At 41.3% G+C, this 24,043-nt stretch overlaps 1 long non-coding RNA gene across 2 annotated transcripts in view; it reads left to right on the forward strand.

Annotated features, from left to right (window-relative positions):
• LOC143694902 (uncharacterized) overlaps positions 1-24,043 on the forward strand; it is a 52,297-nt gene that overhangs the window by 16,773 nt on the left and 11,481 nt on the right. Inside the window, exons 1-3 of one of the 2 annotated variants that reach the window (XR_013183710.1) lie at positions 2,492-2,542; positions 6,535-6,607; positions 10,100-10,310. This is a non-coding gene — a long non-coding RNA (uncharacterized LOC143694902). Of the gene's footprint in view, positions 1-2,491; positions 2,543-6,534; positions 6,608-10,099; positions 10,311-24,043 lie in introns of those variants that run through there. The other variant, XR_013183709.1, reaches the window with a different exon arrangement.

Below are 24,043 nucleotides of genomic sequence, written 5' to 3' on the forward strand. Positions count from 1 at the left end.
GACTTGTTTGACTCCTCACTGTGTTTTTGTTTCACTCATTTCATATTAATAAGTGTTTTATAGACCAAAAGAGATCTGCAACTTCATATTTAATTACTTAAATATTCTTGTCTCAGCAAATGGCCCTTTCCAAAATGCAAATATCTAAAATTTGTGAAGAGCAAGAATAATATTTTTACGTTAGAGTATGCGTCAGTGATGCTGATTTATAAGAAACCTGCAAATTAAATCCAATGTTTTCAATGAAATAATGGATATTTATTCTTCTTTTTCAAGGACATGGTCTTGCAGTGCAACCATCACCCTCACAGCCCTCTCCACATACATCTGCACAGATGCAGTGCCCAGCCCTGCACCAACAGATGCCATGAAGCTGAATCTCAGCAGGAAGGACCCTGCTGTCCCAGCTGCAAACCCACAGTGCCAGGCAGCAGAGCTGCTTGAACAGCCTGTACAAACACCACAGTCTCTTAAAGTCAAGTGGATGCTTTCCATGGCAGCCTTCCTAGTGTATGCACCTTATATTCCTGTGGGGTGTTTTTAGACTGTACTTATCCTACTCAACAATATAATTATCCATGCTCATGATCTACCTACTACCCTTTCAATGTTGTGTTTGACTGCTGAGTTCTAAGAATTGTGCAGACTTAGTGCACTCATATGGACACTTGTACATCCTCTCACTCTAATAGGATGCTCAGGTAGCTGTCCAGACTCTCAAAGGAGCTTTTAGAGTTCTTTTCAGATTCTTATTTATGTAAGATTTTTCCATTTTGACTTTGGGGACACAAACAAAGAAATGGTCTGCCTGCAGTCAACTTGCAGCTGGTGAGTTGTTCAAAACAATAAATACATTATTTATGCTTTTTATATATATATATATATATATACACACTATATACATAGAATACATATATTTATACTTTATATACATACTATATATTTATATATATCTAATGTATATAATATTATATTTATACTGTATCTACTATATATTGATACTTTATATATTATATATAGTACATATCTTGTAATATATAATATATAATATATATTATATATTATATATTATAAAAATATATATGCAGTATGCATTTTTATGGTTTTTTGTGAGCTCTGAGAGCATCCTCTCAGAAGGAGATGCTGTCTGCAGCCAGCTGCAGTCCAGGAGTGTGCAGTGCCTCATGCAGGACTGTGGTAATCACATATCCTCTGACACAGCTCTCTCCCAGGGTTTTCCTGGGAAGCTATGAGAAAGCTCAGAGAAAAGAATGAGGAACAATTCTTATCTCTGCTTGCTGCACCTGTTGTTGTGCACATGTGGAATGTGTTATGTGAATTTGTTTTCCAAAGGGTGGTTTCTGAATTGGCCACTGGTGATGGTGTTTGGATTGATTGACCAATTGGATCTGTTGGTATGGAACTGGCTGTGAGGGTGATGAGTTTCTCAAGAAGTACAGTATAATATAGTATAACAAAGGGATTGATCAGCTCTCAGAATCCCTGCTGGCCACAGTGACTCTGAGATAGGTACAAGCTTCTTTTCCCAGCCCGGCAGTCGAAGAAGGAGTCAGGATTCTTCTGTTCTGGTTCTCAAGGTTGTTTATTGTTTCTTATCTAGAACATTCTTTCTCTGATCCACTGAGGTCTGTGTGGCAGGTCAGACAGAGGCACACTGCTCACCTCAGAGGTGGTGTTGTCTTTTTATACTAAAAACTACATTATTTACCATAACTTCCTAATACCAATCATCTATGTTAGACAGTGAGCTTTTACTCTAAACAATCTAAAAGTGCCACCATCACAGCAGAAGATGGAGGCCAAGAAGAAGAAGGAGAAAGGCTGGACATGCCCAGATTCCTTCATCTTGCCTCCTGAACCCCATTCTAAAAACCCCAAAAAATCTACATTTTCACCGAGTAATAAATTCACTATGATTCTACTTAAACTCTCTTGACTTGTAATTCTTTATATTAAGGTTGGTAGTTGTTTTTCCATGGTCCAAGATCAAAGGCACAGGGGTCTTGGGTTCTGTGCCACGGTCTCTGAGCCTCCCGGGCAGGGTCTCGAGTCCTCCAGGGCAGTCAGAGGAATTTCCTGGGTTCTGCCAATCAGCCTTCTGGAATCATGGAGTCAATGCTAATTATTAACTGGCTGCAGACTCTGGGATGACATGGGACCACTAGGGTCACAAGATCATTGGCTTTAGTCACAAAAACCGAAATCCCACCCTGGCCACAATCCAGGTTGGCAATTTCTAGAGTTTGCAGAGCTCCAACATGTTTTCATGCCACTCAGGTTAGAGTTCAGGTGAGGAACGTTCCAGGGTGTGACTGACTGTTCCACTCTCACCAGGCAGCAGGAGTTCTGGAACAGTGAGTGCTGCTCCTACCTCATCCACTCCAGAGTTCCCAGTACAGTCCAGGGCTGCTTCATCACTCAACCCCTTCCACAAAGACCAAGGCCTGACAAGCATTCTGGAAAACGCCTAGAAATTCTTTTCAAGACTGTATCTTCCACTAGTGGATTGGTTTGGGTTTCTGTGAGTACATTTCACTGGCTAAAAATCAGTCCCTAAAAATAAAAATAGAGAAACTCTGGGGTGGGACAGTGCACCAAACTCCTTGTGAGCTGATAGGACCCATTTCTGCTGGGCCTTGCAGGGAGCACACGCATGTTGACAGAAGGTCCAACACCACCACCTTTTAGTTCAGTCTTGCTTGTCATCACTGAATTTTACCTGCTCTCACTCTGAAGACTTCCTTGGAACCATTCTTCCTCTGATTTTTGCAAGGGTGACTGCTAGAGAGAATTTTGAGACTCTCCTGCTGTGACAACTCCCTTCAACAGCCCTTTCACAAAACCAAAAGAACAAATGCATTTGAAAAGAGCTTGTTTTAACTGCTTCCTTTGAAATGGTTGTAAATGTTACTTCTAGTGTTTAACTCAAATTCTTCTTTTCTCTCAGAAACAAAATTGGCCAGCTAAGGAGAACAGACTGGATATAAATATAAAAAAGTTTTTTTTTAATATAAAACTGGATATGAGACTTTTCCACTTCTCATTTGATGGCAGGACTTCCAGGCCAATGGATAAATGAATTGTAGCAACAGTTTCTTCCTTCTGAACCCCAGCACTGGGCATTGAGCTATCTCTTCCCACTGCATGTTTTTGGGTTTTTTGGGTTTTTTTGCCTGTGCTAAAACCCCCAGATTTGATAGAAATATCTGGAATTTAATGCTATACTTTTTCCAGAGGCTTCTGCCATCTTTGAGGATTGTCAGTTGTGTTATTCCCTCTGACAGGTCTCATCTATCCATCCTCAGCGGCTGTTTAAGTTTGTTTCCCATGATAATCCTTTCTAGTGATATTTTACATGCATATTATTTTCTCCAAAAGTCTGCATGCAAAATTTCATGGTAGAATGGATCTCTGCAGCTGAACTGGTGCATTGAGCTGGGAAAGTGGAGTGTATGAGGAAAATGCACTCCTAGGAGATGACTTTAACTGGTATTATAACTGGTTGCTGCCATTTTTCTTTTATTTACAATTTACAATGCAAATGTCTTTTGGTTGTGCAACCCTTAAACACATAGAAAAGAGGCAACTAATTTGCATGGGTAATCTTATGAAAGCCATCTTTGTAATTAAGTGCATACTGTGATTCCATCCACTGCCAGCATATTATGCCACTTCAATAAACTTTAATTTCATTACTAGAAGTCAAGATTCCCTTATTAAACTTTTCTATTAAAACAGAGTGAGAAGAAGCTTCTAAAGTCCACATTGCTTCTGCTATGTCACTTCTATAATAATGTAATGTACATAGACAAATGAGATATTCCATTGTGTTTGCCTATGGGTGTTAAGCATGCCCTTGAAACCAAAGGCAAAATAAAGCGTAATAAAAAATAGCTTAGCAAGACTGATGGCACAGCTTCTTGGCCCTGTGAAGCAAGGTATTGAAAACTGAAGGATTTTGGGAGGCTGAGAACATCCTCAGCACACTGTCTGTGGGTGTAATCCATTCCTGGTCCCAGAGCTGGGCTGAGCTCCCAATGAGTCTCAAGCTGTGCCAAGGGAAATTTAGGTTGGATATCAGGTAAAAGTTTTTCACACAAAGAGTGATAAAGTTCAGGAATGGCTGCCCAGGGAGGTGATGGAGTCCCCATCCCTGGGTGTGTTTAACAAAGCCTGGATGTGGCACTGGGTGCCAGGGTTTAGTTGAGCTGTTGGGGCTGGGTTGGACTCGATGGTCTTGAAGGGCTCTTCCAACCCAGTGATTCTGTGAATTCTGTGAATTCTGTGAGATCAGCTAACAGCAAATCTCCCTCCACAGCTGAGCAGGCTGCTGTCAGCCATAACCTTGGGACAGAACTGCAGCACTCCAGGTTGCCCAGGAAGCTTTATCCTAAGGCTTTCTGCGCTTAGATAACCTAAAGAGGAGCTGGTATTTCAGTGGGACTCTGCTTATCTGCTGGAGCAGATAGTTCAGTGGTGATCTGGTGATTGCCTCAGGTGGTGTGCTGAACACTCCTGGTGCTCTTAGGAAACACTTGAGGGAAAGCTGGAATGGATATGTCAGGCAGACCACTTAGAAATGGGAGAAAAATAAGAGAATATTTGTGATACAGAATATTGCAGGTCAATCCACATAAGCTATAAAGATCCGTGTGTTTCTCTCTAGAACTGTGGAAAAGAACTGTTCTGTGCCAGGTGTGGGAATTACACAATCTCTAAAGTTGGAAATAAAAGATTTGCAAAAGATTTGAAATGCCCATCAAGGGGGAATAGTCTTGGTGGTGGGACACCCTGCTCCTTGGTATTTGGGAGCACAAAAATCACCACAGTTCCCTTCCACGTGGTGGGCTCTGCTGGAAACATGGATTCTTTTTTCATCCCATTTCACTATTCTTGGCTGATGCTGAGCGATTAGGATTAGTGAAGTCCTTTCAAGCATTCCTCCTGCCTTTCACATCTCTCAAAGAAGGGAGAATATCACATTCCTTTTTTGTTCTTAGAATGCTTTACCTCCCCTGTGTTGTTTCTGCTTAATAAAGCTAGTGCAATTAAAGGGTGATTATATGATTCTAGTGGAGAATCTCTACTGTGCCAAATTTCTTTGTGGCAGCCAGAAATGGTCAGCCTCAAGTGGCTGGAAGTTGGGCAAAGCTGAGGACAGACAACAGAAGAGATCCTGATGTGGATTTTGTTAGTCCAAGGCTGGAGATGCAATTGGAATTTTCTCACAATGTGAAATGGAGGCACTGATATTTCCAAGGATGACAGAGTATCTTGCTGGGGTTCTTGAAAATATTTTTCTGCTAGATGAGCTTTCTGTCCTCTGTGGACTTGACTAAATGAACAGATCATAATATATCCTAGAAATAATAATAAAAAAAAAATCTTCTTGAAGTTTGTCAGCAAAACTCTAAAAAGCAGAAATTAAAATGACTCTTTTCTTGTGGGAAAACTCCAGACTTGCTGCTCATGACTGAGCTTTAATTCATCCTTTTCTGTATTAAAGAAGTGGGACCTTTCCTAGATTGATTTTTCCCATTCTAAATGTTATGGAATTATTAAGCAATGTTTGAGAGTGCACTAAATTTATGGCCATTATTTTCTAATGAATTCTGGTTGAACTGACAACTTTAATTAATTCTACCTTTCAGAAATATAAATAGGAAGGAGAAAGAAATAAATAATGTTTTGACCACAAGGCAGTGCAGCATTTGGAAATGAAGCTTGAAATGTCCAACTGAGTTGCATTAATGAGATATCAGGTCTCGAGCTTGTACCCCTGGCTGGGGTGTCATGGAGCCCAGTGCAGGCATGTGGAGACTGTCTTGGAGATTTCCTTTAATCTTCCAAGCTGGCAGGGTATGAAAGATTAAAATGCTCTGGATCTACCAGACTTGCCACCTCTAGTTCAGGCTAGTTATTAATGGGCTATGTGGGCAGCAATACTTTATTAATTGTATTGCTGGCCAGTGATCAATGTGACAAGCTTAGCAAAGAGCAGAATTATTCATCAGAGAGCTGTCAAGTAGTAATTGCCCTCATGTGCATTAGAATAAGGCAGTGGGAGAGGCAGAATGGGTGTGCTTTCATCATTTTTAGGGGCAGGTGTCAACAAAATTAAAATCTGCTAAGGTACTAGTAAATAAATACATTGGAAAGGAATTTATTTGCTCTGACACAATCATACCACTACAAAGTAAGACCAAGGGTCATACTTTAGCAGCATTTATATTTTTAGATGTTTTTAAAAGTGTTTCCAACAAATTCTTTTCTGTATACATGATCTGTTATCAGTTACACTTTGGTAAGGGCAGGCAGCGGGTTTGCAGTTCTTTCCTTATAGAGAAAAATGGAATAGCTGAGATGTAATTTTTAACTGTTCTTTAAGTTATAAAGTGTACAACTGTGCAACCATTGTCACAAGCAGAATTTATTTCAATCTGCCATGACATTCTTTCACCTTTTGTGGGAAAGCACATCAGTAACAAAACATCAACGCTTTTCTTTCTGCAGAGGTGAAGACTTACACTTTCCACCAAACACTGCTATTTTAAGGGCTGTCAAAAGCACTGTGGAAGTGACAAAGGTAAGGCTGAATGTGAAATCTCTGTCCTGGTCCCTGCTGTATTAAACTTTTTCACAGTCTGTGTGAAAAATCATCCCAAGGTAACCTCATCCCTCCTGCCATCATCCAAAGTAACCTCATCCTTCAGCTCTGGTGCTGGCACAGGATGTCTGCTGGATGTTTCGCACATGTATATGGGTCAGTGCCCTGCCCTACAAGCTTTGGAGCTTTTTATTTCAATTTATATTGAACATATTACAGTATTTACATTATTTTACATTATTTACATTTTAGAATGTGCATTATCTGCATTGTGTTTTGCTTTTACTGTGCTTACTTTGTTTTAATGAGTTCCTGAGAAGCTATTGAACAGAATATTTAGAGTGAGCCTATCCCAGAATTTAACATTTCAGAATATAGCTGAGGCTAAAACTGACTATTAATGATTGTTTATTTAACATGCACCTTAATAATGGTGTGTTAGGCTGATTCTCTAGGCTTCCCTCTAACACATTTCAGGTTGCTAAACTCCCTAGAAATAATCATAGAGTCATAGAGCGGGTTGGGTTGGAAGGGACCTTGAAGATCTCATTCCATCCCCTGCCACTGGGGATGGGGCAGCCACAGCTTCTCTGGGAAACCTGTGCCAGGATCTCATCACCCTCACAGTCAAGAATTTCTTCCAGATATCCAACCTAAACCTTCTGGTTTTCAGTTTGAAGGCATTCTCCCTTGCCCTGTCTCTAGATGCTCTTGCAGTAAGCCCCTCTCCACCTTTTTTCCCCTTCAAGTACCTTAGGCCACATTAATGTCACCATGAAGCTTCCCAGACTGAGCAATCCCAATTTTCTCAATCTTTCTTCATAGCAGGAAAGCAGAGTGTTCCATCCCTCTAATCATCTTGGTAGCCTTCCTCATAATAGTGGATTGAGGTCAGAGATGGGCCAAATTCTGGAATCAGGTAAGATTTGTTGGAAAATAGAGCACTTTGGGAGGAAAGGATGAGCAAAGGAGACCCAATATTTACACTACTAAAAGGAAAGCTGATAATGTATATAGTTTAGACTTGCTCATGATAGTCTGTAACCTGAGTGATAATGAGACCTGCTCAGATTGGATTTCCCTGGAATTCAACAGCATTGTTTTTAATGATCTCATCTGGAAGTTCTGCTGCTGCCTTGCTTTTCAAAATGATCTCATCTAAATACAGAGGAAAGTGCTGATAGAGACCAGCCTATCACACTCCTAATGCATGTTATCAAGATAAAAGAAATAAAATGTTCTGAAAGTAGGTATGAGAGATTCTTTGTCCAATTTCAAACCCACACAAATAGACAAAGGTGAAACCATTAGTGTGATCAGCTTAGAAAGAAAATGAGCAGTGAATGTGAAGTGGGAGGAAGGGGAATTCACTTATGGAACACAATGAAGCATCAAACAGGGGACTGTTTAGGCATTTCTGCTCTGTCTAATAAGATGAGGCACAACTTCTGGAAATTCTCTCATGCTTCAGAATATTAAGTGCATATTTTTATTGTACATGATACAAGGCAGCCAGTGTTTTATTACTTAAAGAACAAAATAAGGCTTTGACAAAAATCTATATCCACACGTGTCAAGAACAAATATTCTGAATTGCAGAACCTTGCAAAGACTCAGTGTGTAAATTAGTAAAGCCTCATCTCAGCTTCCCCAGCACAAGTATGAGCAGCACTCAAGGCATGCAGTTATCACTGCAACCTGTGGCAAGGCAATTCACTTGACAAGAGTATTCCTTGCAAATTCTCTGCTGTATGTTTTCTCTGACATTCAGATGTAACTCATTCAAATGTGACTTGGTTTAGCCACATTCTGACATCCAACCTTGAAAAACTTTGCCTCAATGCCTGAAAAATTTTGTTGACAGCTGCTTTGGCAAGTGTCAGATTGGCTGCAATAGTTTCTCTTCCTCCCTGATTGCTCCTCATCGTGGTGTTTGCCCACATTTGTTGATACTCTGGCCAGTGTTGATATGGTCTACAGAACACAGGAATCTAAGGCTGAGTATCCTGGCATTTGTATGTCACAATAAAATAGAGGATTTGAATAATTTCTGTTTTAAAAAGAAATGTTTCAATATTCTGAAATAGGAGAGTGAATTAGTTTCACCAGTTATGTTTTCTGTATCTGTAGACAGATTTTATTCTGCTCTCTCTTGGGTTAAGCTGGGGCCTTTGACCCATGAATAATGGAGCAACCACCAAAGAGAGAAGAGTTCTGAGGAGTAAACATGGTAGTTGCACACTAATTCTTGAGCAGTTAAAGCTTTCCAGTTGGCTGGTGCTGCCATGGAATGAGCTTTTCCCAGCCTGTGGACACAGGCAGAGTCCAGCATGGTTGCGCTGGCGTTGGGCTTGTGCTGTAAGCAGGGGTGTGATATTATTTGAGGAAATGTTATGGCTGGATTCAAGATTTACTGCCTTTCCTAAACAGCACAGAACTGTTCCGAGCACTGAATGTGGAAAAATTGAAACAAAGCACGTTTTTAAGAGTTAATCTTGTGGGTGTAGAATCTGCCTCATTTTCAGACAGCTTGCTGGAGGCAGGTGGTGCAGTGCAAAATTCCTGTCTGATATTACACAGGAGATCCTATTGAATTTATCATCCCTTTGCTTTGCTCTTTTGTTCCTTAGATTTTCTTTAGCTAAAGGTTATGGCTTTTAATGACAAATTTAGATTCTGTAATACATAGCTGGAGACACCAAGAAGTCAGGGCCTTTAGTCCATACATGGGGATTGCTATGTAATATTTTTTCTCTCAGGATATTTCTGACTGTATTTTTTTTTTACCGACATAGAGATTAAAAATTCTCCAGGCACAGTTCTCTTCCTGGACATCAGGAATTGATAATGTGCCCTTTGAATAATGAAGCCCATCCAGACATGAGATGAAATTCAGGGCAGTCCAAGATGCTTCACTTAAAAAAATGTAAACTCCTGAACTAAAGGTGGTGATGCCTTGAGAAGGCTGATATTGAACAGAGACTAGATAGAGTTAAATAGTAAAGCAGGGATTTATTAGGAGGACTCAATAGATCCAGTTTGGGCAGCACAAGAGCCCAGCCAGGGCTGCACCCAGGATGAACCAAAATGGGCACAAAATGCGTGACTGCTCATGGGGGTCTCTCACTGTGATCAGTTCTGCTCCATTTGCATCTTGCAGTTCATTGTCCAATTCCAGCTTTAGCCCATCCAGTCCCATCCTGCTTGTTTTTCTCTCTCCACCCCACATTGTTTGTGCTCTTGGGCCTGAGATTTGGATCACCTGTCCTTGGTCCCCAGCTGGAGCAGGAATTGTTTTGTCTCCCTGCTCTGTGCACAGAGCTCACCATCCCCTCATATAGACCCAGACTCACACCCTAAAGCAGCACAGAATCTGAAAAATATAAAAGCTGAAACCTGAGGCATCAGAGAGATAGAGAACTAAAGCCCTGAAAATGACAGCTGTGTTTTATTTCTTCCCACTGTGCACAGGTTACAGCTATTTCAGTTTTCAGCATCATGCCTCACCATTGTAGTGCTTGACAACAAACAACTTTCTAACCCAGCTGGAAAAAAACCAGCATTTGATGGCATTTTCCTTCAGTAAGCAGAGGGAGCTTGGCAGGCCACCTGACCATCTCTGGGTAAAGTTCAGCTGGGGGACTTCTCTGTGATCTTCCAGCTGGAAAGCACAACAGAAGAGGTAAGGCTGGGCTCTGTCAGAAATCCTGTGGGTCAGGCAAGGCACTAAGAAAGTTGCTGACCTTGTCAGTTATAAAAGGTCAGATTTTGATCTGTTAATCTGGTGTGAGTTGGAATTTTTCCTAAAATTAAATTCTTGCAAACATCTTACTCAGCTTTCCTAATTTCATGGGGTTTGAGGTATATTTGGTAAATATTTTTAAAGCAGTATCTGCTATAATCTGATTCAAACAGCTTGTCAGTTGCAATTCAAACCTTTTCCCTTAGTCTACTTCCAATATCTTTTGCAGTGTCTTATGCTTCTGCTTTTTTGCTTTGCTTGCTTTTAGTAATACAGATTTGCCAGTGAGAAAATGTTTGGGTGACTTTCACTGATGTATCAGGTTTAGATACTATATCTCTGTCCAACACAACCCCAGAAAAAACATTTTCCACCTGTCTAGTTTGTTTGCCAGTGGATGCTTGGCCAATTCCAAAAGAAATTGTTGAAGCCATGCAAAGTACATTTGCAGGATCATCCACACGGGATCTTTGGTCCCCAGTAGATGTGTGGGATTGGAAAGTTCCTCACATTCCCAAGGCATCTTTTGAACCTCAAGAATTGGATATCCTTGGTAAAACTCCAAGGTTCAAAATCATCTTTGCAGTCTGGCTCATATTGACTGATAGATCTTTCACATTTATGTTTCGTTTTTGCACTGGGTGTTAGCAGAGTAAGTTTCCCAATGATCCATGGTCCACCTATGATGTGTCCTGGGATAGCAAGACAAACTCCATCTCCACAAATGAAAAACATCCCCTGTGGTAATTGAAAAGAGATATTAAATGCTGACTAAACTAAAGAAATATGATTACACCAATATGTCTGATTTTTATATGTAGCATGACAAGGAGAAACATCTGTAACTAAAGCTTGATTTTTCTCAGTATAATTAAATTTGGCACAAAAGAGCATTTTTAGAGAGCCAAGGATCTCCAATTCTTGAGGTTTGAGAGATGCCTTGGGAAGGTGAGGAACCCTTCAGTGTGAGGATTTAGTGTGACCCTCAGGTGACACCAATGCATGGTGTGGCTGCCCACACCAATTCTGTCTGGCTCATATTGACTCTTTTGTTTATTTCTGGTAAGCTTTTTCATCTGTTGCCACTAAGAGTTTCAGACTTGGAGAAATGGAACAGGGAGAATGAGGGTTCATTCTGCCTCTGAAATTATACCCACACACCCCTATATATGCAAAATCCAGCTGGAGCTCAATCGTCCCAGTGCCACAAAAGGCAGTAAAAAGTAAATAAATAGCAGAAAAAGAAGGGCTAAGGATAATCTCCCATCTTTATTGGATGCAGAAGAAAATATAGTGGCAAAGAATGAGGAAAAGGCTGACACTTAAAACCTTCTTTCCCTCAGCCTTTAAGAGTAACAACAGCTGTTGTCCAGGTACACAACTCCCTGAGAGGGAAAACAGGGATAGGGAGCAGAATGGAGCACCACAACCCAGGGGAGAATGCTTAGTGACTTGTGAAGGGATAGAATGTAAGACGATAAAGATAGTGCAGAAGGTAATCTCACCCCTGAGGAGTTGCAGCTGTACTTATTAGCAAAGATTAGGAACAGGCCTGCCCTTAACAGGCCACAGCTGTGTCCAATGAGGATGAGTGCTATAGAAAGGGGGTTAGCTGGGTGAGGAGAGTGTTAGACTTTGTTGGCTGTGCTGTGAGGAGCTGCTCGTGAGAAATCACTGAGAAGGTATGGGAGCTTTGCAATATGATAACAACAGTGGCTTGCTATTGAATGCAGGCTGACCCCAATGTCTGGGAATGATTGGCATCTGACTCCATTGATTCAGAATGCTGAACAATTGCTTTATTAAAGCTGTATTATATTACACTAATACCATATTAAAACTATACTAAAGAGATACTATACTGTGTCAGAACTCAAGACATCTCTCTGGCTGTCCTAGATGGCTTGAGCCCCTACCAGGGGGCTCAGAGACCTTGGCACAGAGCCCCTGTGACTTTGATTTTGACCCATAAAACAAATTACCACCTTTATATAAAAAATTACAAGTCAAAAAAGTTTAAGTAAAATAATAGTTAGTTTATGATGGAGTGAAAAATAGATTTTTAAGGTTTTTAGAATGGAGGCTTGAATTCCCAAGATAAAAGAATTTAAGCATACCCTGTCCTTCTTTCTTCTTCCTAATCTCCATGTTCTGAGTGATGCTAGCACTTTTAGATTAAAGTAGAAACTCACTGTCTAACATAAGTGATAAGTATTAAGAAGTTATTGTAAATAATGTACATATAGTTTTTAGTATAAAAGACAACACTGCCTCTGAGGATGGTTAGTGTCCCTCTGTCTTACCTGCCAGACAGACCTCAGCAAGCCAAAGAAAGAATGTTGCAGGTGAGAAATAAGCAACCTTAAGAATGAAAACAGAAAAAATCCTGACTCCTTCTTCAGCTGCTGAGCTAAGAAAAGAGACTTGTACGTATCTCGAAGTCACTCTGACCAGCAGAGATCCCAGGAATACTATACTATACTACACTATACTAAAGAAAATCCATGACTGTCTGAGACAGTCAGGATACAGCTTTGACCCAAATGGCCAAGGAAACAAAACAATCTAACAATCTTCACTGGTGTCCAATTAACAAATCACTCTTAGCAAATCTCCATAACACATTCCATGTGTGCAAAACAACAGGAGTAGTGAAAGACATGAGAATTGTTTTTCTTCTTCTCTAAGCTTCTCATTGGCTTCCCAGGAGAAATCCTGGGGGAGAGGGAATTATGTCTCTCTCTGTTCAGAGACTGTGAATGCTGCAACTTGCCACAGCCCTTAGGTATACGCAGGTCTGTGGGGCTGGGTGGGATTCTCCCGGGGTGCTGAGACCTGGTGGAAGTGCTCACTGTCCATCATTCACCAGCACTCTTGACTGTGGGGAGCTCCCAGCTGACCTGAGGTGAGCAGCTGTGATCCTTATCTACAATAAGGAACAGAATCTGGGAACTACAGGAACAACTTGGTGTTGGGAAAGGTTTAATCTGGAGAAAAGGAGGCTCAGGGAGCCCCTTACTCCTTTCTACAACTACCTGAAAGCAGATTGTAATGAGTTGAGGGTCAGTGTCTTCTCCCAAGAATGAGTGACAGGAGAAGAGGAAACAGCTTCAAGTCACACTAGGGTTTAGATTGGAAATTAGAAAAAAATGTTTTCATGGAAAGAAAGGGTTTCTAAGCATTGGAACAGGCTGCCCAGGGCAGTGGTGGAGTCACCACCCCTGGAGGGATTCAAAAGATTTCTAGATGTGACACTTGGGGATGTGGTTAGTGGTGAGCTTGGCTGTGCTGAGGGAATGATTTGACTTGATGAACTTAAAGGTCTTCTCCAACCAGAAGGATTCTGTATTTCTGTGTGTGTGTATATATATGTATACATGTATATAAAATAATGAGATTCTCTTCCTCGTACACTCAACACTGTTTCCCTTTTGGAATATTTCTTTCTGTTTTGCAGTGTCATAGTGTACAGATATGTCAACTGAGATGAGGAGCTGTCTGCTTTGGTACTTTGCAGAAACCAACAGTATGTCTTGAGTTCAGGTGAGAGAAAGAATGCAGTGAAAGGACTAGAACCCTGTGTTAGGAGAGCAGAGGTTATGTCAGGGAGGAACCACATGCTCTGTCCAGATTTTAAACAAATACAAACAAATGTCAGATGTTTCTGCCCATCCTCGTGCCCAAGCCACACAAGACAACTTCTTGAATGTCTTGTTTGTTCCATGTGCAGTCCTACTTGGTGTCTTAAGTCAGGCTTATATTAATATCACTCTAAGATTAGCAATTTCCTGTAGGAATATTTGAATTGCGTATCATAGACAATTAATATTAAAGTCTTTCTGTGGTGCCTTTCATCTCAAGAGTGTGAGAGTTTTTCAGTTTTGAAAAATGAAGATGAAAAATTGTTCATTTTCTGGTCTTTTTAAGCTTTACTGTATTAAAGAGCTCTTGTGGTTGGCATCACACCATTAAAAAGCCAGAAGCTGATAGCCACAATATTTCATGTGTGGTAGGCTTTACAACAAATTACAACACTGACTGCTGAGACTATCTAAGTTGCTGGAAAAATGGATTTAATTGCCCATTCTGAAACTATTTCCAGGATCAAATAGAATTTCTTTAACTACACATGCTCTTTATAACCCTGGTTCAATTCTGTTGCAGTAAATCTGAGGGGAGAGCAGAACAGCAAGTTAAAAACAGCACTGAGGTTTTATAGCACCAACATTAAACTATATGTCATCTTGAAATTAAAGTACTGGGCTGAAAGGTTTTCTACTTACAATGATTTGTTACTGTGTGGGTATCTAATTTGCATTTTAAAATCTCTTTTTGCCCAGGGGCTAGGGGCATGGTCTGTTTGTGTGGAGGTGTGTGGTTCTCTGTGACCTCCACTGGACTGTTGACTTTTTGTCTCACTCAGGTTTGTAGAATTTCCCATTTTGTGAGGACTCTGTTTTCTTGCTGTCACCAGCTAATAAGCAATTAAATGACAAATGGGGACAAAATAAGCATTAAACACAAAAAAGACTAATCATTACTATTTTACAGTCCTTACTGGATGTGATTTTCAATGTGTGTTCATATACATGAAATTACTGCAGATACTTCCATTTTGTTGTGGTTTAAGTGGTTGTTGGAGATTCAAGGCAATGGTAAATTCAGCTTCTTACACCTTACACTGATTCTGGAACATATAAACATTTTGACACTTGATATTTGTAAAGTCCAATGGTAAAGGGCATTGCTCTCTGTAAATTATACATGATTGCATGTAAGTTGCCTGGAATGGGAAAGGTGCTTTATTCCTTAGGTCAGAAGAGGCTGAAAAGGTGCTTTTCTGCAGCCTGGCTGGTTCTCTTTCCCATTGTGATCCTGCTGGCTCACTATAGCAGCCTCAGGCAGTGAGCTGCTCCCCATGTCACACAGCTGTGTGCCTTGGTCTTCCCCTTGTGAGTGCCCAGCTTGGTGCTTCAGGAGGTCCTGTTCTCCCTTTCTGCTGAGCAGCTCCTGAGAGCACTTTTGTGGGTGAGACCTCAAGTGCAGGTCTGTGGTGGGGGGGCTGTTGCCCCCACATAACCTTTTGTTCTGCTCAGCAGTGCTCTCAATACATGCATTGTCTATCAGGATCAGGCACCAAAGTTTTTTCCTAAGTAACTCAAAAGTGGAGTGGCTGAGGGGGTGATTTCCTTTTTTTCAGCTTTGGAATGAGCAAGGATACTGAATCACAGATATAATACACAATGGTTGGGGTGGGAAGGAGCTTCTGGATGTCATTTGTCTGATGACTTGTGAAGGCTGACATAGAACAGAGACTAGACAGAATTAAAGAATAAAGTACGGCATTATTAAGAGGCATCCAGTTTGGGCAGCACAAGAGCCCAGCCAGGGGTACACCAAAAATGAACCCAAAATGGTCACAAAATGCATGACTGCTCGTGGGGTCTCTCACTGTGATCAGTTCTGCTCCATTTGCATCTTGCAGTTCATTGTCCAATTCCAGCTTTAGCCTATCCGGTCCCACCCTGCTTGTTTTTCTCTCTCCAGCCCACGGTGTTTGTGCTCTTGGGCTGAGATTTGGATCATTTGTCCTTGGTGCCCAGGCAGAGCAGGAATTGTTTTGTCTCCCTGCTCTGTGCACAGAGCTCACCATCCCCTGATATGAAGCCCAGACCCACACACTAAAGCAGCACAGAATCTGAAAAATATAAAAGCTGAAACCTGAGGCTTCATGTTCCCCAGCAGGGAGGCTGAAGCAGTGCTGCCCAGAGCTGGCTGCCCAAACCATGTCCAGATGGTTTTTAAAAGCCTTCAGCCATGGAGATCCTACAATCTCCATGGGCAAGCTGTGCCAGTCATGCTCACAGTAACGAAGCATTTCCTGATGTTCAGCTCCAGTTTGTGTCCATTGACTCTTGTCCTTTCACTGGGCACCACTGCAAAGGGTCTGGCCATCTTCTCAGCACCTTTCACTCAGGTATTGATGTGCTTTGGAAGATCCCCTTGGGCCATCACTACTCCAGGCAGCAGCCCAGCTTCCTCCGCTTTCCTCACAGGGGATGTGCTCTAGTCCCTCAATCATCTTGATAACCCTGTGCTGCCTTGTCTCTGTTTGAACAGACAGGTGTCTGCTAAGAAAGGCAGGAGCCTCCCCTGAAGTGGAAAAGGCAAACACACTCCCTCTGAATTATTATGATTTTGAAATTAAGGGGCTCTCAGGCAAAGATATGGGAGTAGGAATAACAGTGCTTTACGAGGAAAACTAAAAAAAAACCAAAACAAATGTAATAGTAAAAAAAAAAAAAAATAGAACTTGGCCCCCTGGCCCCCTGTGTGTCAGGGGGGTGGCACAGCCCCATCCCATGGGGGCTCAGCCCTCCTGCAGTGCCAGCTGTGGCTCTGCTGGAGCAGGGATCCTGCACAAGGGGGGAGTTTTCCTCTGCAGCTCCAGGGCTGCTGCAGATGGGCCTGGGCTCCCTCTGGCCATGCAGGGCAGCAGAAGCTGCTCCTCTGGCAATGCACTGGGCAAAGGCTGCTGGGCTGTGCCAGGCTCACATTGGATCCAGGTAGGAATGCTTGGCTCCTGCCCTGGGCAATGCAGCATCTCCCCATGGGATGCTGGAATTGGATCAGCCCTGCAGGGACACTCAGTGGCCATGGACAGCAGAGATCTCCTGGAGGGAGGATTGGCTGTGGGAGAGATAAAGAAAAAACTGCCCCATGGACAGCAGAGAACTGCCCCACCTGTGGTAGATGGTGATAGAATGCACACCCAAAGCCACATCTTGCATTTCCAACTAAGACATGCCTTCAGTACGTTCCTGGGCTCAGCTCTCCAGGTGTGGCCTCAGCAGAGGGGAGGGATCCTCTCCCTCAGCCTGAGGGTGCTGCTGTGCCCAATGCAGCCCAGGAAACCATCAGCCCCCTTTGGCCCCTCAAAGGCCCACTGCTGGCTCATGTTCCACCTGATGTCCACCAGAACTGATGCCCTAAGTTTCAGCTTTCCTATTTTGCCAATTCTGTCCTGCCTTGGTGTGCAACCTCTGAACTTGAAGTGTTAGCAATTCTCCTCACAGCTCAGTCACACAAAATAATACTTTTCTGGCCCGAGAACCAAGGACAACATCACAGCTTCAGGCCCAAAAAGCGCCAACAATAGGGAATTGAGGAGAGCAAACTGGGAGGATAGGACTGCATAACCTGCAGCTGGAATCGGACAATTAACCCCAATATGGAAATGGACCAAAACTTAAAGTGTGAAAACTCCTGACCTCATCCATCTTGGGTGGAGCCATGGCCTTGTACTGCCCATGGTGTATCCTTTGAAAGCCTTTTAGTAAATCTCTACTTTATTCCTTTAACCCTGTCTAGCTCTGTTTTTGGCATCCTCCCAAGGCATCAGAACCCCCAGGGTTGGTGCAGAAAGGAGCAGGATTGGAGCCAGAGGGTCCCAGGCACTGCCTGACCCTCCCTGGGGCTGGTCCCTGGGGAGCCCTGGCACTTGCCTGGGCTCTTAAAGGGAAAACCATGAGAACAAACAAATCTCCTCTCCTCAATCCCACCTGGGGCTGTGGCAGGCTGATGTGCACTGCCAGGCCTGCAGGTCCCTCTGCTCAATTGCCCTTGCTTAGGAGAGTAGGGAAATGTTTCACCATCAGCCCTGTGGTTGGCATTTAAAGGCATTTAACCTCAGGAAGTGGAGTTGAAGGGATCAACGTGGGATTTGGAGATGGCATGTGAATTTTTGACTGGTAGTTCAGACCTGTGGAGGATTTTATCAAAGGCTGAATTTTGTAAAAAAAATTAAAATAATAATAATAATATTTAAGATTTTTAAAAAATTATGAGCATAATCACTGCAACATCCATGCTCATTTTACAGCATATTTGTAGTTTGATTGTTTAAAGTGCTTTTTATTTCCATGTTTATGCCCTGGGGACTTTACAAACTGTGAGCTAGTCTAAAAATATGTGAGATTTCTTCTGAGAATACTTGCTGTGCCAAAGTTTGGTATTTTTTGTTTTTTCTTTTTAAATAATGAGTAATGTTCAAATTAGATAATTCCAGCATTTAAGAAACAGTGCAAGGAAAAAAGAGAGGAGGAAGGGGCATGGCAGGGAGCATCTTCATTGTGTTCTTTTCTTTTGAAGGGAGCAACCCTAGAAGTCTTCTGAAGTGTTTTTAAAAATATCTGTTTGTATTTATTTCCAACATGTTTCCTGGTCATGGTGTGGTGGTGTGCTTTGGGGAGCAAATATTTTGTTTTGAAAATGCTCTGTTGGAAGAGGAGGGTGTGTGCAGAACAGAAATGCTCAATTCAGTAAGCAATGAGAAATTCTAAATGGACAGCTCTACCTCCATTTCAGGTAGAAGAAGGAAGATAAGTGAATCACTGTAATCTGTTAATAAATGTTTTTCTGCAGTTTTGTGTTTTAAGTCATAAATGACATGAATCAAATGTTTATTAAAATGTTTAAAATATATTATTTAAAACAATATAACAAGAGTTTATTTAAAATATACTAACAAGGGTTTTGCAAAAAATTAAGCTTATGAAAATGAGCAGAGCCTTTTTTCTGCTGTATTTTTGGATCATTCCTCTTTAAGCAGTGTGCATCTCAATTCCTGGAATGCACAAAGAACAGGCTTTTTATTTACAGATGTAGAGAATTTCACTGTCAGGGAACTGAGTTATGTTATAGTAGAGGAACAGTGTATTAGGCCTCAGTAAACCAGTTGTGATAAATCTAAAACTGAAAGTAATTAAACATGAATCTTCCTGGATTTTTATTTTTTACTTATTTTTAGTACTGTCCACTAAGATGGAGTTAATAAAAAGCCAAAGTGCTGCAAGAATGTGACTGTTCTTGGGTTATGTAGCACCTCATGAAGCATAGCAGGATACTTGTGAGGCAGCCTGTTCTGAGAACTTGATATTCTGAAGAAAAGAACTAAAAGATTTGGATCGCTTACCTAGCTGTCAAATTTTCAGGCTTTTCAGCCAAGGTTGCTACTGCATGCCAAATCTTGCAGAGGCTTAATTTGAGATACAGCAACAGTTCAACAAAACTGTGTCTGTCCAAAGCAGAACTGAAGGGGATAAAATTCAATGAATTGCCATGTTGTTTCCAGGGTAATCAAATTCAGTCAATAGGAGCTCAGTAATCTGGTTTTTTACATAGCCCCTCAGTGTTATAATTAATTCAGTCTTCAGTTTGGCAGGTTGTGGATTATGTTTAGATTATCACCCTGATGTGGGCCAGCTGGGCTTCATTGCACCTGAAGGCCTTTAATTTGGAGATTATCTGGAACCTTGATCGTAATGCTGGTGACCTCTGTTATCTCTGCTCTTCAGAAAGTGTTTCTTTGCTGGTGCCTTTGCTCTGAGGAGCACAGCAGGCAGCCATCCACAGCATTTGGGGACATTCTGCTAATGACTTAGGATCAGCACCTACCCTCCAATTACAGTTTACTAATCTGGAAACTAACAGCTGCTGAGGTCTCTGTGCTTCTGTAGAAATGTGATATATTTTCTGTATCTAAATGAAGAACTGTGGAATGGTTTTGATTAGGAGTTTGAAGAGCTACAGGGACAGTGGTGCTGTCTGCCTGATTAGCTAAGCCTGAACCTTTAAAGTAGCTGGCTTTAGAAGCCAGTCAGACTGAGAATTGAGCAGGGATATGTTTTTAGGGCAGTCTGTGAGCAGAGAACAGAAGAGATATTTCTAAAAAATAAACTCAGCTGCTTACTGTTTGTACGTCCATATCCTTGATTTAACATGAAGTTGTTGCCTCCCTTCTGTTCAGTGGAATTAAGATTAAAGGCTTGTTTGACTTTTAAATAGCTCCATGGGTAAATGCAGATTTCTAAGATACAGACCAAAATTCCTTTGAAAAAAACAGGTATTAGAAACCCTTTTCAAAGTACTGCTATTTCTATAAACTTGCCTTCCCACAATATTATGTCAAACAGTTCAGCATGTATGACACTACCCTGGAGGATTTGGGCACTGGTTACAATGGTGCTCTTAGTTGTATCTGTTCCAAACTCAAATTTCACCTCTATTTTTCACCACTACAAATAAAAGTCATATTATTGCCTGTTGCCAATAATTTGTTTCTGCTGTGTGCAACTTGCTGGAAATAAACATTCTAAGTTATGTGGCATTATTGACAAAAAAGCATTCATGGAGAAGACTTAAACATGTAAGGAAAACTATGCCAAGGATCTGTGTGGCTCTGGCTTTGAAACATAGCACAAGCCTGACCCTGCATCTAACACAGAGGAACTGCTTTTTGTAATGTCATCCATGGAATTGCTTTGCAATGGCAGATTTTGGGTTCTGGCTCAATCTGGGATGTCATGCACACCCGTGAGTTCCAGCATCTCTGCTGATACAGCAGTGGATGAATTTCCTCTGTGATGTGCTCTCCTCATAGCTCACATTAATGATAAGGGAACTTAATGAATAAATCCCATGGCAAACACTGCACTGAATTTAATTCAAACTTGTGAAGAATCTGCAGTAAATATTTATTTTCTTGATGTCCTCAGATAGATTCCTTGAGGCTTGCCCCAAACTTTCAGATGATAAATTGTTCTAGGAACAGCACCTTTTTGTGCAGCTGATAGAGTCATAAGAATTCCAAGAGCCTTTGGGGAGCACACTGCTTATGCCTAAGGACTATTCCAGTTACAGGAGTTTGTTTCAAAGAGGATTTGTGTATTCACCACAAGCTCTGGATTTACAGCCTTTAACTTGCAAGTTTCAGTCAGTGGGCTCTCTGCCCAAAACCTCTAAAACACGTTTCCAAACCACAAAACCAACAAGACTCCTTCTGAATCAGTTCTCAGACTCTAATTTCATTACTTATTTACTTTGAGCCTTTTCAATTAGTCTGGCAGTATCTCTAGAAAGTTACCAAAATGGGGCACTGAGCCACTAAAAAAAAAAGGAAAAAAATCCTTATGTCATGGGAGATTTGTTGCACAAAAAGTCCAGGAAGTTCCTCTGAAGCTGCTGCAGTGCAGTGACTTCACCTGCTCAAGATCTGTGTGATATTCAAAATACACAGTGATATTCAGGGAGACCTGTGAAACAGCAGCAGGGGTGAGGGATGAATTTCCAGTTCTATTTATGGCTTTCCTTGTAGGTAGCTCTCCTACAGCTTTTCTCACAACATGTTTCCAAAAGTTATAAAGTGCTGTACACGATGTGTCTTTCTAATCCACATTCTTTAGAGCTATTGAAATAACAGGATTTTTTGTTGTTCTTATTTAGCTATGAAACTGCTGGATAATCCTTTCTAGTTAATCCAAAACATTCAGACATTAAAGAAATATTTTAATTTAAAACATTTCCTTTAATTCTGAAGGTATAAGCTTTGGGAAAAGTATCCAAAATGTTTCATTGAGAATATTAAAGAAAAAAAAAAAAAGAACAAACTTTTGAACTGTATTTTTCTTCAAACTCTATGTGTTTAGTCCAAATACACAAATGATTTAGATATCAAGTTATGGATTTTTAAAGCAAATGTAATAAGGAAAAAATCTTGGCAAGCTCTACTCATCTCATTCTCCTTTGAGCAGAGAGAGAAAATTTGGATAAAAAGCAAGCTAAACTTATTTTGTTCATTTCAATACAGCCTGTGCCTCCTGACCTTCTCAAGCTGTGCATACAGCTTCAGATGGAGTTTTGGGACTACCTTGCAGAGTGTGATCCGTGCTACCTCTGTGTGGCTTGAAAGAGTGTGGCATTCACATTCTCTGAAAAAATTCCTTTGCCCAGGATTTTTCTCCTGGGAAGCTGAAAGGCAGCAAGAGAGGCCTCAGAGAAAAGGAAAACAATTCTGATCTCATTTGCTTCTCCTGTGTTGTGCTCATGTGGAATGTGTTTGGAGATTGGTTACCCACAGGTGATTGTTCCATTGGATTCTGCTGGGAGTTGTTTTCACTCTTTGGCCAATCAGGGCCAAGCTGTGTTGGGACTCTGGAAAAAGTCAGGAGTTTTCATTATTATCTTTTTAGCATTCAGTAAGTATCCTTTCTGTATTCTTCAGTATAGTATAGTGTTCTTTAACATAAATAGTATAATGAAGTAATAAATTAGCCTTCTGAGAGCATGGAGACAGATGTATCATTCTCTCCCCTCATTGGGGTTGCCTGAATTTACAATAAAAGAGTAATCTCTTAAAAAATTTAAGACAATTTCTGTTGCAGATCAGTTCTCATGTTCAGCATGTGAGGCTGAGGACCAGGCCCAGCTCCTCCTCAGGGGCTGCTCATGTTCCTCTGTCCTTATGGAAATTACACAGCTTTCTGCCAATGCCTTTTCCCTGGTCTTAGAATTATGAGTCAAACATGGTTAAGGGACAAAAAAAGGGGTTTTACCTTGGTATTTAATAAGGATTCTTCCATGCAACAATTTGTCAAGGTGGAATACACCGAAATGCACACACGGTGCATCATGTAAACAATTTTTTAGACTTTGCAAATTAGCATATTTGACAAAGATTTCCCCATGAGAGGCTTAAATGAATGGTGTGACATCTCCTTATTTTAAAGTATTTCTCCCCAGATGGACTCAATCCTAGTTTAGAGTATGTTCCAGAGAGAACCTTGGTGGCTCAAGACAGAGTGAGGCTTTTGGGCCTCCAGCTGTGAGGCCTTTAGGATGTTTGCTCTTCTGCTCTAGGAGAACACCTGGACTATGGTATGATATTAGGTTTAAAGAATTATAAATATAAATGCTAAGAATATGTTATAAATGTGTATAAAAAGGAAAGGCAAAAAACCCATCATGGCATCAGTGTCAGCTCAGGGGTCATCTTCTGAGAGAGCAACTTGGGAGTGACTGACAGCTCTGAAATGTGAGAGCATCCTTTCAACCTGGAACAGCAATCTGGGCCACCCCTGGTGTGGGGAGGATGTTCCAGCAATGCCACACTGACACTGTGGAAAAGCCTCTGGAAGTCAGTGTCCTGCTGCACCTGCCATCCCTCTGCTTTGCAGGGAAAGACTTCTGACTTCATCTTTTCTGCTCCTCCACGTGACTTAGAATCTGACAAGTGTTTGAGCCTTTTCTGAAGAAGTGGGAGACTGGGCAAGGGTGATTTCAGCTGCAGGAATATCTCGTTGCAGGGGTTTTTTTTATGAAATGGGTAACTGCTTTTTATCAAGATATATTTGTGAGGCAGAGGAAGGGAGCTGATAGCTGGGATCACTTACAAGATAAATTAATGCAGGTTGAAAGGGTTGTAATGTGCACTTAAATGAGCATTATCCTCTGTTAGAGATTCTCCAGAAATTTGCAAAAGCACTGCAAAAACATTGCTTGCCATGTGACTTTCTGCAGGGAGGAGTTCCAACAATTTTACTTATTTAAGGAAGTTGTGAGATGGAAAACATCAGCTCTTTGTGCAATTTGCTGTTTTGTTTTTGTTGATGCCCCAGAGTGTTAGACCTGTATTTCCATGGCATCATGGAATTTACTGGATAGCCTAAGGGACTTGGAACAACATGTGTAACTTGTATTTAAGGGGATCACTCTTTGGTGCCCACCTCTAGAGGTGCTGCTGGCATCATGCTGTTGAGATAAATGTTTCTGCAATGACAATGTGAGGAGAGTGGCCCAGCAGCATTAAACACTGAAATCCATGGAGCATCTTTGGG

The sequence above is a fragment of the Agelaius phoeniceus genome, chromosome 10, assembly GCF_051311805.1.
Source record: "Agelaius phoeniceus isolate bAgePho1 chromosome 10, bAgePho1.hap1, whole genome shotgun sequence".
NCBI lineage: Eukaryota > Metazoa > Chordata > Aves > Passeriformes > Icteridae > Agelaius > Agelaius phoeniceus.